Source organism: Lagopus leucura, unplaced genomic scaffold (genome assembly GCF_019238085.1).
Source record: "Lagopus leucura isolate 7727_CA_CO unplaced genomic scaffold, USGS_WTPT01 Super-Scaffold_739, whole genome shotgun sequence".
In the NCBI taxonomy this organism is placed as follows: domain Eukaryota; kingdom Metazoa; phylum Chordata; class Aves; order Galliformes; family Phasianidae; genus Lagopus; species Lagopus leucura.
The window spans coordinates 20,925,655-20,937,724 of NW_024962255.1; the positions used below are offsets into that span (position 1 = coordinate 20,925,655).

Sequence of the window (12,070 nt, forward strand, 5' to 3'; positions counted from 1 at the left end):
AGTCTCATCATAAGAAACAACATGAGGCACTACCTTCTCATTGCATTCTCATTAATGTTTCTCATAGACTTCTCATTTACCTCAGTAGGTGTAGGCCAGTGTAACCAACATGGAGACACTGTATAAATAATATTCTATGATATCCTATATTCTCTAATATGCACAGGTCTTCATAACTAAATTAGATTGCAATACTGCAAAATGCAAACAAATGCGCACAGACAGAATGATGCTAAATTATGCATTTCATCAGGGCTCTCAGGAGAGTGCCAAGTCATAGACTTGTGAGATCCGTATATTTATTTAGATTCATACATGAGGTCAGGAAGTACCTTTGCTGACCCCTAGGCATCCTTGGCAATTACATAAAGACATAAGAAACATAAAGGATGAGCACCCTGCAGCAGTCTCTGCCAGGCACAGCGCTGTGTATTGGACCTTGCAGCAACAGGAAATTAAGAGAAACCACAGTTCTCTCATTCTCTTTCTCCCCAAGTATCCTTGCAAAGTTGAAACTTGAAAGTAGGACCACGTGAAACACATAATATTGTTTTGTTGTCTAATTCATCAGCTCTTCTTTGCACAAGATAGGCATCTCCTCCTCTGAGCAAATCTAAACTTACATGAAATGTGAGAAGTACTGTTTTCCCTTTAATTTGCTGTGTTTGGTAATAGTGAAAAAGAAAAACACAAGTACTGGCTAACATTTTCTTAGATCTAAAAATAATTTTTCACTTGATATGCTATCTTTTTTTTCTTGTAAAATCAATCAAACACAGATATGGACAGTGTATGTAGCTAGCAGAAATTTAACATCTCTAGTATACAACATTAAAGCTATTTGGAGAAGCCTATATTTGCTACTATAAAAATGCTCATTCTTGTGTTGTTCCTTTAGCTTGGCCCTGGACATAGCTATAAATGGGGCAATTTTTGGATTTTAAGTTGTACTGTATGAAGAGAGCAATGTCAAGGTATTAAATGGTAGTGTTGCAGATTCTGCTGAATTTTGAAATTATTTAGTCTCACTAAAACCAGTGAAATCAGTGAAGTTTCATCCACAGTATTAGCCAGATATCTAGTTTTGATTGTTTTTTAAAGTCAATAAATAGATTGATATCTTTAAGTAACCTGATTTGGGTTTTCTTTGGAGAATGGTTCTCTTTTATCAGTTAACTAAAGTTTGAATTTTATACACAGCAGAATATTTTGTTCTGGGCAGTGCTGAGCCTTTTCAATTGTTTATTCATTCATTTCACATTCTCAAAGTGGCACGAGGGAACCATGTGATGTTTAATGTAAGTGTATGAAGTTGAGTAAAAAAAATGCATACTCTTAGCTTTTTGATTCTAAAGGCAGTCAGGTTTGGGTTTTCATGTGCACTTGGAGAAAGGCGACTGCTGTGCTTTGAAGATGTCTGTTAAGATGATGATTACTCTTTTTTTTTTTTTTTTGTCTAATTACTTACCTGTTTTTGAAATTATATTCATAAAATTATATTCACAGTTTTGAATATTATCACCACCAGCTTAGAAAAGTTAACAGTGGAGATTTGTTACAAAAATATTCAGATTCAAGCATTTAATGGGAATGGAAATATGAGCACTACAAGAAACAACAGAAAGGCTAAAAAAAAAAAGCCTATGTTAATAAGCTAACATAGCATTAAAACCAATAAACATCAAGGAATTCATTTTTTGCTACAAGACTAGAAGGCTTCTGCTTCAGTAATGTCATACTGGAGCATATGAGAACTGCTGAATCACAGCCTGAACCTCTGATTGATCACCTGAGGTGAGCAATGAGTCAGTCACAGGAGCACAGGTGAAGGCAATTCACCTGTTCTGCTGGAAGGAGTGGAGCCTGGCTCCACCTCTCCTAGACCCATTTAAGAGTTGACAACCAGGGGGGAAGGATCTCTTCTGGAGATTCCCTTCTCTGGAGTTTCATAGTGAGCCCAGGATGTGGGTAAGCATTCTATCTGTTCTGTTTTGGTTTAATAACTGCTTAGCCAAACTCTCTGTTATATTTTGTAATTACAACATCTGTATGTTCATTAATTATACATGGAGGTAAATTGTCACTGAAATCTCTGATAACAGCAAAAACAGACACATGGTTGCAGCCCCTTGCATGGATCCATCCTTCTTTTTATCCCAGGAAGAAGACAGACTATTTATAAAGATATCTAAAATGAGAATACAATAAGAGTAGACCATAGCATGGCTTCAAAACAATAGAGATTGAAGTCATCAAGATACTGAGGCCAAAGAATGTAACATAATTATATGACTTGTAAAAAAACTTTAAATGCTACTCCAAAAAAAAAAAAACATTCTCAAAAAATCAAAAGAAACCACAGAGATGTAGCAAAGTCTTAATATCAACCGCTGTTTGTCCTGCATTCAAGGGATCTTGGCCAGACCATAAATACACACCCATTATGGTTTTTATGAATATAGAAATGAGAGAATGTGAGAGTGAAACTCAAGAGAATGAGTGAATGACTAGAATATATATATTTTTTTTTAAATGAATGTCATTTTTCCATAAGGTTTTATGGTGTTTTTGTATGTTAGATTCCTACGAAGACAGGCACATTTGGGTTCCTGAGACCTGTTACTATTTATACTTCAGTGTAAGGCAAATTTGATTCAATTGTCCTTATTTTCTTTATTTCTGTGAAGATTTTGGAGTGTTTTGCTTTACTTGGCCCATGAGATTGATGGATGATAGCTAAATATTTTTCTCCACCTGTTTTCATTTGGCACCGTGTCTACAGGCAGATTATGTAAGGACTTAGAGGAAGATTTTCTAAGGTAGAACACTTGGTGAACACTTCCTTTTCCACAAGGAAAATAAAAATAAATATATTTTGTTTTTATTTTGCAATATGAATCCACCTTTCTCATGAATGCAATACTATATCTTCTGCAAAAATGTTTTCATATTGAAAGCTTACATTTATCTAAGATAAGATAAGGAAGTAGCATTAGTGATTGTAAATGGTTAATATGGGGAAATACAAAGAGAATAAATCATTCAGATCTAGCATTGTTTACCACATTGATTTACAAGCATAGTTATAGTACCATTTGCTATTTTCAGGCTTATATCCTGCCTTACTTATGCTTAACTATTTAAATGAAAGCACCAATTACTACATCATATGAATAGTAATAATAATATGATATTTTGTATAGACTTGTATTATTCATTACTGTTGTAATTAATTTCAAATAATTTTTAATCTCCTTTGACTTTCTCTTGGGGGGTATTTTTGAGAGAAAATCAGTAATAAATTCCAGTTTGTTTGCTGGGCCTGCCAAGGAAGAAAAAATTACTGGAGGGAGATAACAGAGTTCATTCATGTTTTCTTCCCAGATCACATTTTACTGAATCAGTGAAAATGAAAAAGGAAGGTGAGATACTGGATGGAGCCTCTGGCTGCTGCGTTCCAAAATACAGGGTGACAGGTAATTTGGAAGGTACAGGAATGACCATTAACTTTCCATCCATCCCTCATTAGTTTAACCGAATCTCTTCAATGATTGCTTTTCTCCCCATTCCTGGAAACATTCCTAGAAGAAAACAGCCCCCCCAAAAAGATCAAGATTGATTCAGTATCATTTGCATTGTTCCAGCAGCAGAAAATAAATGGAGAGCTGAGTTAAGAGATTATATCCTTCATTGACTGAAGTTCCACCCAGATATGTTGGATGTGTAACAGTTCTGGCAAATCCTTCTCTCTGGTGGTGAGAATAGAGAACAAGTTCTCAAACAGCTTTGTGTTAGAGGCTAGTTAAATCACTAGTTAGAGTCTAGAGAAAGATCAGGAATATGAGATGACTTACTTTGAGTTCCTTTCCTATATGAAATTTAGATTTAGGATCCTTCTAGAATCCTTCTTAGGTACCCACCACAGATCTGCAGAATTTTGATAATGATAGTGGGCTGACAAAGGCCTGTCAAAGCAGGTGAGACAATTCAGTAACTTCTGTTTACTGTAGAAGCAAACTTTATGGCATTGCAGAAAAAAACTTGCTATGCTTGGTAGAGCAAGGTAGTTTCAAATAAAGATTGAATTCTTGAGGATATTACAGGTCTTGAAATTAAGTTAAGAAAATGTGCATAAAACCTCAGTGTGGAGTAATATACAAGATGTCCCGGTTCTTTGTTTTTTTGTGGTATGGCTTTTTTGTTTGTTTTTTACACTAAGAGGTTCTTATGGTTTCTATTCAATTGCATTTTATTTTAATTATGTAAATTCTACATTGGTCTTTCTGGTGGAGAGTTGAAAGGTTCTTCCTTGGCAATGTATGGCTGACTGAGTAATTCTGGATGAGCCACATGACACAGTGGAAGGCTGTGTAGCAGGAACTTGATTGTCGTTTATATCTCAAAAAGAAGACATCGTTATAACAGACTGTCCCCAGCAAGCTAAGTACACTGAGTAAAGCTGCACAGAGTCATCATGATTATGCTATTTTTTAAAACAGAGGCTACAGTGTGCAATTTATGCATACTTTAAATGCAGTACCATAGTTCTAGCCCAAGTCTTTATTGTTAGGCACAATCTGAACTCACTGTTGCCTGTTCTGTAATATTAAAACTTCTCTCTTAATAGTACATTAGTGGTACTGACTTTGCACAGAAGTAAATTATCCTTAAATCTTGCAGGACAGTGGAGATTTGGTCCCTGTTTATTTAATCATGGCGAATTTTGCTTTGAAAAAAAAAATCACTCTTGTAGGTTTGTGACTTGTAAGATTAGGGATACTGTGACTTATCACCAGAGTTCAGGCACTATTACCAAAATTTTCGCTTTGCTTAGAACAGCATCTAGAATGCTAAAAGCTCACATTACACATGTTGTTAAAGAAAATGTGAATTTCTCTAATTGGGAACACAAGCATATAGCCTTAAATAAAGGTCATATTCTTACAGGGAGATTTGTAATGAGGGTGACAAGTACATATGCTGCTGAAACACAACCTTCTGAACTGTACTACACAGAGGTTGCTGGAACAATTCACAGGACTTTTGTTCACTTTTTTTCTAATTAATTCAGTGATGGGTGAAGTTTGTTTTGACTTGTTTCTATTGCCCCGTGTGACATTTACCACGTAATTATCATCTTTCATTGTTTCAAAGAATCTCCCAACTATCTTCAGATATTGGTAAAATTATTTTTATTGTCAATCTACATCGTTCCGATTGATTCTATTTTTTTTTAAATAAAAATAGATTGTAATATTGTAGAACAGATTCCTAGTGCTGAAAATTCAAATCTTTAACAAATCAACATTTCCTAAATTTTCAGTGAAAATCCTTGTAAATTAAGGAGCATTAACTGGAGTTGCCTTACAATGTCAAATTGATTCCTCCAGGGGTTTAAGAGGCATTATGTTCTGATTGACAATTTTTATTGTATTTAGGTGGAAATCTTTGTTTACGCATATTTGAAATAATATATATTTATGTTTAGTTTTTAGTTCTAAAAATGAATACATTGGATATATTTTTCTTTGGAAGTGTTCCCATAAGTTAGATAAGATCAAATTTGAGGAAAAAAAAAAAATGTTTCTTCGTGAGGCTTTTTGTAGTATATATTTCTATGCTATTATGCAGAACAATGTGGATTTAAGTAGCTTATTTTCCCTTAATTTTATTCTGCATTTAGATGTTTTTTTTACAGGAGGACATTAATTTTTTTTCATTTGTGGTGATTTGGTTTATGCCCTTGGTAAAATGCAGGAACTATGCCAATTAAAATGTAGTTTTCACGTTGCCTTTTGAAGGAATTGTTGAAATCTTTCAGTGCATCATATCAAAACGTTTTAAAATTAAATAGCTATTCACTTTATGAATTCAGTTTATTATTTAATAATGCTTAAACGTATGTGTATTGGAACACAGATTTGGGTTCTGTAATACTACTTGAACGGCTTATTTTTCAAATTTGCTAAGCTACAATACTGGCACAGTTTGTTTTACTTATGAAAGTTTTAGTTCTCATTCAGCTCTCAGTTTAATTCTAACTAAAGCTAACAGCTGTTTTCTTGCAGCAGTGTCTAATAATTGTACACCTCTGCTATCGCTTCAGGTTCAGACAGATCTGTCCACTTCAAAATATATGGTACACTTACATGGGAAATATCTGATGTCTGTGTTTTGATGTTTGGGGATCAGAGCCTAAACGGGCAGATCTTTGTGTTGCAGTCCAAGACTGCACAAGAACCATCAAATGGAGATAACTCTAAAAGTCCTGCAGATAGTGTTCTCCGACATTTCCAGCCCCAATTAACTTTGCCAAATCTTTAGCTCACACTGGTCATTTGTATACCCACCTGCAGAAAGAAAATCAAAGCTGTTGTAGACACAGGCTATCTTTGAGATTTTGGAGTCTACATGTCATGGAAGTTCAAAGCAATGATATGACTGTAGCCAGCAGGGCACTGTGGGAGCATGCAGCTTCCAGTAAAAAAAAAAAAAAAAAGTGATCTGCTGAGACTTGGTTCTTAAGTCTTTATGCAACTTTTCACTGTGCAGTGTACACATCACTTTTTTTTTTTTTTTCAATAGGAGTTCAGAATATTGCCTATGGTATTAGTGTTGTCATTGATAAATTTCTCACTCCTCTTGCAAGGAATTATTGGTGTGTTGTTCAGCAAAGATTCAGTAAGGAAATGTGTAATTTCCATATTAATTCAATGGAAGTTTGTGCAAGTTTGCCTAAAGTTTGAATTAAGCCATTTCACTTTGCAATAAAAGCAATGAGCAGCAGTCATGCTGCTATTTACTGCATGCCATCTGAGAATGGGTTTAAAGTTTTAGTTTTTTCAACTCAGCTTGTGACTTTATCAGCATATCATGTCAGTCAACTATTTTTGAAAATGAGAACATAGACTAATTGTAGATAATCTCTTCTAATCACGTTTTTTTCCTTTCCCAAAAAAGACCTCGGCCAACTTCACCAATTGAATTCTGTATGACTTTCTTCAAAATCACTGCTTCAGAAAATTTCTTTTTCCTTTCTCTTTTTCCATAATTCACTGTTCTAATCATTATGGAATTGTCCTCAATCTGCAGTAAGGCCTCCTTGCTGTTTACAGCATTGTCAATGTTAAATTTCTCGAGGAGGAAGATTACAGTTTCAGTTTTTGCAAATAGTGAAAAGAAATTAACAAGTCCGAAGACAGTATGAGAAGTGGGTGCCTAATATAAAAGCATAATAAATGGCAAAAAGATTAATAAAACTGTCAAACTTTATTAATTAGAAAGATGTTTTTTACATCATTGTTACGGGTTATAAATATCTTCTATACTTGCAGGACTAACAGATAGGAGTCAGGCCTGGCTGGAAGATATTCTGTATGAACAAGATTCTTTGAGGAAAACCAATCAAGAACAGAAACTTCATTAAAATTACAGGCTTTTTTCATCAGTCCCCTTCACAGCTGTCTTACTCAAAGGGTACGAGAATGATAGCTGACCTTCTGGATATAAAAATGACATTTAAAAATATGAATAAAGTACAAATTAATCCAGTTATAAAAGGAAAATGCAGTATATAATTTCTTTGTCTTTGGTATTACTGTTTTGCAGTGATAACCTGTCCCATTTGAATTCTGTAGGAATTCACTATTGATTTTAACTCGTCTAAATGTGCCGTTTCCTGACATCAGAAAAAAAAACTGACTGAAGTGCTTAAAGTGTCTATTGTGAGGCTCTATTTTTGGAAACTATGCAAATAGGTTTTCTAAAGCGTTCTAATCCAAAGCTTACATATTCTGGGCTTTATTTTTGTAATTGCTGTAAGTAGCTTTCCCACACTGTGGTGACTTGGATGTACATTTGGGAAATGGGAAGGACAGATTTGAATTTGTGCAGGCTGAGAACAAAAGCATGTTTTTTTTATGGTTTTGAACAGATAGCCTAATTGGTGAGTTGTTTTGAAAAAAGTCAGGTATCATCAATGAGCTGAGTTTCTGGAAAAGTAAGCCCCAGTTGATTAAGAGCTTGATTCAGAAATGGATTCCAGTTTACAGAGCCAACCTGTATAGAGGTACTTAATATGCCACACTGACCCTGGTACATTTGGTGGGGTTTTAGGCTCATTGCTGTGATCATGGTGTTTTATTTGTTGGAACTGGTCTCTGCTCACTGAAGTGTTTTTATGGGCCAGTCTACTGAGTTTCTTGTTTGTCTTTAAGGGAATCTGGGTGCCTATGCATAACTCCCTGGGTCATTATCTTAGAATCAATCACCTATGATTTTGCTGCTGCCTAAATTAGAAATACTTTTTTCCTTTCTTTTCATCCTAATACCTTTGGCTTTAAGGAATTTAATTTGGTCACTGTTTACTATTACTTTCATTGCTCCCAAAAGATCTTTCAGGTACTGGTACTCTAGCAAATGCTGGAAACAAGTGGAGTCAGCTATGAAAACAGCCACCTCAAGGTAACTGCGTTGTGACCTAACAGACAGAAGAAGTAGGGAAAATTTAGAGTGATGAAAGGTGATCTTACACATCAGGTAAATAGTTTCCTGGATAACCTGTATTAGCTGTATGTAACTGAAATTTATACACGCACCCAGTTGAAAAATAGATTTCTCCTTCATGTCAGCATGAAGAAGAACATTAATAATAATTAATGCTGATATCTCTACATGTCTGTAGCCCTATGCCTATCTGTGAATGCTGGACAAGGTTCACTTTCATGATATAACAGCTGGAAAACTCAGTGACCTAATTAGCGCCTCTTAGAAAGTAGTACAATGTTAGTTGTATACATCATACCATCATATGGATCAGATCTTTCTTGAAATATACGTATGTGGTTGGGAAGAGTAGGCAAGAGTTAACCTGAAGGTAATTTTCTTTTTTCCTTTTTTTTCCTTTCTTTTCAAGAAGTCAGATTCAAAAATAATTAATTTCCTAGCTCCTCTCCTTGCTATTAGGCATCTTAAAGCATAGTGGTATATACACCAGACTATTTCCTTATGGAAACTTCTATAAAGCTTTCTGCATTCTAATAAATAAAAGATTGAATTTTCCCTGGAAGAGGTTAAGAAAATATAATTATATTGGTTTAAAGCAGCTAAGAAGGAAAATAAAATGCCAGAATAGCATTTGAGGCTTTTCTTTTTTTTTTAATTTGTTTTTCTAGATTTTATAGTCCAGGAGTGCAGCTTACCACAAAACCATCAGTCAACAATGCATCTGCTTTCTCTCAGTTTTTTGCTGGATAGCACTTGTAACAAATAGAATGTCCTTAAAACAATTTTATAGGCTGATTTTTTTATTTTTTTTTTTCTTCATGGCAAAAACTAGATTGATAAAGCTTTTAAAAAAAAAAAAAATCTTCACAAGTCAGTGATACACAATGACTCAGAAAATTAGTTACAAGTCACTGAGAACAGAATTAGCTGTTAGAGCATCAAATTCCATTCTAGCAGAGCACCTCCAGCACTTCCCATCAGACAGGTTAACTTCTGTTTACATCCTTACCTACTGTGATACTCTGCAGAATTGCCTTTTTTCTGGTGTTCTTCACCAGAGATAGGTTTATTTCACTTTATATTTTTCACACAGTGGGAACTCTTTGGACAGAACCAGCTATAGCATTTATCTTTGTTCTTTAGTGCTATTCTAGTGTAAGATTTTGACATTCCAATTAAATATATATGTATTTATTTGTTATTTTCAATTGAGCCACAAGATTCCTACTACTTTTTTAAATTATTGTTGTTATTTTTTCCCCTCTGCCAGACAGATTTACTCAAATTAAACTTGAGTAAAACCAAGTAACCTCTGAAAACAGCTTCTTGCCATGCAAGCAGCAATAGGTAATGCCTGGTCACATGTTGGCATCGATAATCTAAAATCTAAAGCGAGAAGATTTGTGTGTGTGTGTGTGTGTGTGTGTGTGTGTGTGTGTGTGTCGTTTGGGTTTTTTTTTTCCCCAAATTCTTTAAAGTACAGAAAAGTCTGCTTGGGGAGTTGTTTTTTGTTTGTTTCTTTTTTTTTTTTTTTCCTCCCACTCTCATGTATTCATTTTTGACAGATCAGTGTGTGAACTCAGTTATCTTAACAGAATTTTTAAACTACCTCTTTTATGCTGTTCTTGCTAACTGCAATTACCACCACCAGTTTTGCAGGCTTGTAAATGTACAGGCATTTGTGCTGTGCCTCTGCCCAACAATTGTGTCTACCAGTATTTTTAGAAGACATTGGAGAAAAGATGCAGCAATTGGATCGTTGTACAGAAACCTAGAACATGCTTTACCTAAATAGCAATATATACATGTTAATCTCTCTATTTTGAGTAACTGCAGAGTAATTAACATCTTAAAAAAAAAAAACAAAAAAAAAAACAATGGCAGCTGTATACATGATGACAAAGCTTTGTTGTTGCAATTGGCTTCTTAGCTTAAAGCCAGTCAAAAACAGAAAACAAATGGAATTATTTTTCACTCTGATCTTTAAACCAATATACATTTCCCCATTTATAACCTGTGATGCTCTTTTATGACAGTTCACAAAGCTGAGGGACATAAACTTCTTCCCTCTCATAGCAGAACAGATTGTGGAAATAAGCATGTGATTAGAGGATGCTATAATATTCTTCTGTTCTGCAGTCACTGAAATCCTAGACTGGTCTCATAGTTTCCTAATGCAGAAGGCCCACAGGGACAAAATGACTGGCCTTTCTGATCCAGCTTGGACATTCAAATTGCACAGGTATTTTCAAAGAAAAAAAAAAAAAAGGAAAGTCCTTGTGCCACGATGATGTGTAAAGCTCTCCTGGCATACCCTATGTATAGTACACAAAGTACATAAAGGTACAGGAATAAGCTGTCACAGTTCAGTCCAATCTTCTAGAGATACTAGAGAGAGTTAATTGAGAAGGTATTTAATCAAGGTGTACTTCAATAGATCTTGTTGTACAGATAAAATGATTGCATGAATGTACTCATGTTACAAGGAGGCTAAGGAGAGTAATTTGGACATTTGAGCAAGGAATATTTTCCTTCTTTGCCCTAGCAGCAAAATATTTTTTGATATTTTTCAAGCTGCGTGCCGATTCAGAAAACTCAGTTTCTTATTTTGAGATTATGACATAGTTTGTGGGTGGTTCACAAAAGAAAAAAAGGTATAATAAGAAAGAAGGGAGGGAAACTACTATGAGCAGGAATAGATAGTCAAGGGAAGTATGTGGAGACAAGCTAAGAAACTCTGTGTATTTCAAAAGCCATAGGATGTTGCTACAAATGAGTGATAATGATTAAAATTTAGAAGTACAGGAGGAACTTTTTAGCTATGATTCAGTATAATAAAAAGCGGAGAAAATTTCTGAGGGAATAGAGAGGGATAAGTAATCATGCTTTTGTTAAAAAAAGAAATGCCCTCCATGACCAGAAAGAAAAAAAAAATCAGCTTGGGTTAAGTATAATCTTATAGCGATGTATTTAGAATCTTGGAACTTCATGATATAAATTAAGGTTAGGTTTGAACTGCAGCAATGAGTTTTATTTCGATTTTGTGTTCAGTTCTTTAAGAACAATGTGACATTCATTTACCCATTGATTGCTTTTGCTGTTATGGTAATTTGTAAAGATTTAAAGTTCTGCCTGTTACCCAGTTTTTGAGGTCAGTAGTGCAAAGATCTCTCCCTCAGAGGTCCTAATGACTACGAAGTAGTAAGAAGTGACGTGTATTTAAATTCTATCAAACATAACCATCATAAAACCATATGCTATTCACACTGCAAGAGAGCAATTGGCTGTAAAAAAACATAGTACATAGTACAAAAGAAATAAAACAAATGCTGAAAACCAAAAGAAGGAGAAATAGCAAAGTCAAATACAGCAGTTCGAGTTTGTAAAGCCAGATGAACAATGTAACAGATGAACAAAGTATCTGTCTATATCCATTTGTAAAGCGCTACCTACTGAGTGTCCTAACTAGTCAACAGCAGGGGATCTTCCAGGAATCAATCAATGAATTCTGTTGATTTAGAAATGCATCAGGAGACACACACACACACACACACACACACACACA

General features: G+C 34.7%; 1 long non-coding RNA gene across 1 annotated transcript; it reads left to right on the forward strand.

Moving 5' to 3' along the window:
- Positions 1-1,926: 1,926 nt before the first annotated feature.
- On the forward strand, positions 1,927-7,506 carry LOC122175216. The gene is made up of 3 exons (XR_006177349.1): positions 1,927-1,968; positions 3,385-3,488; positions 7,335-7,506. It is a non-coding gene; the product is annotated as an uncharacterized LOC122175216 (long non-coding RNA).
- Positions 7,507-12,070: the final 4,564 nt, after the last annotated feature.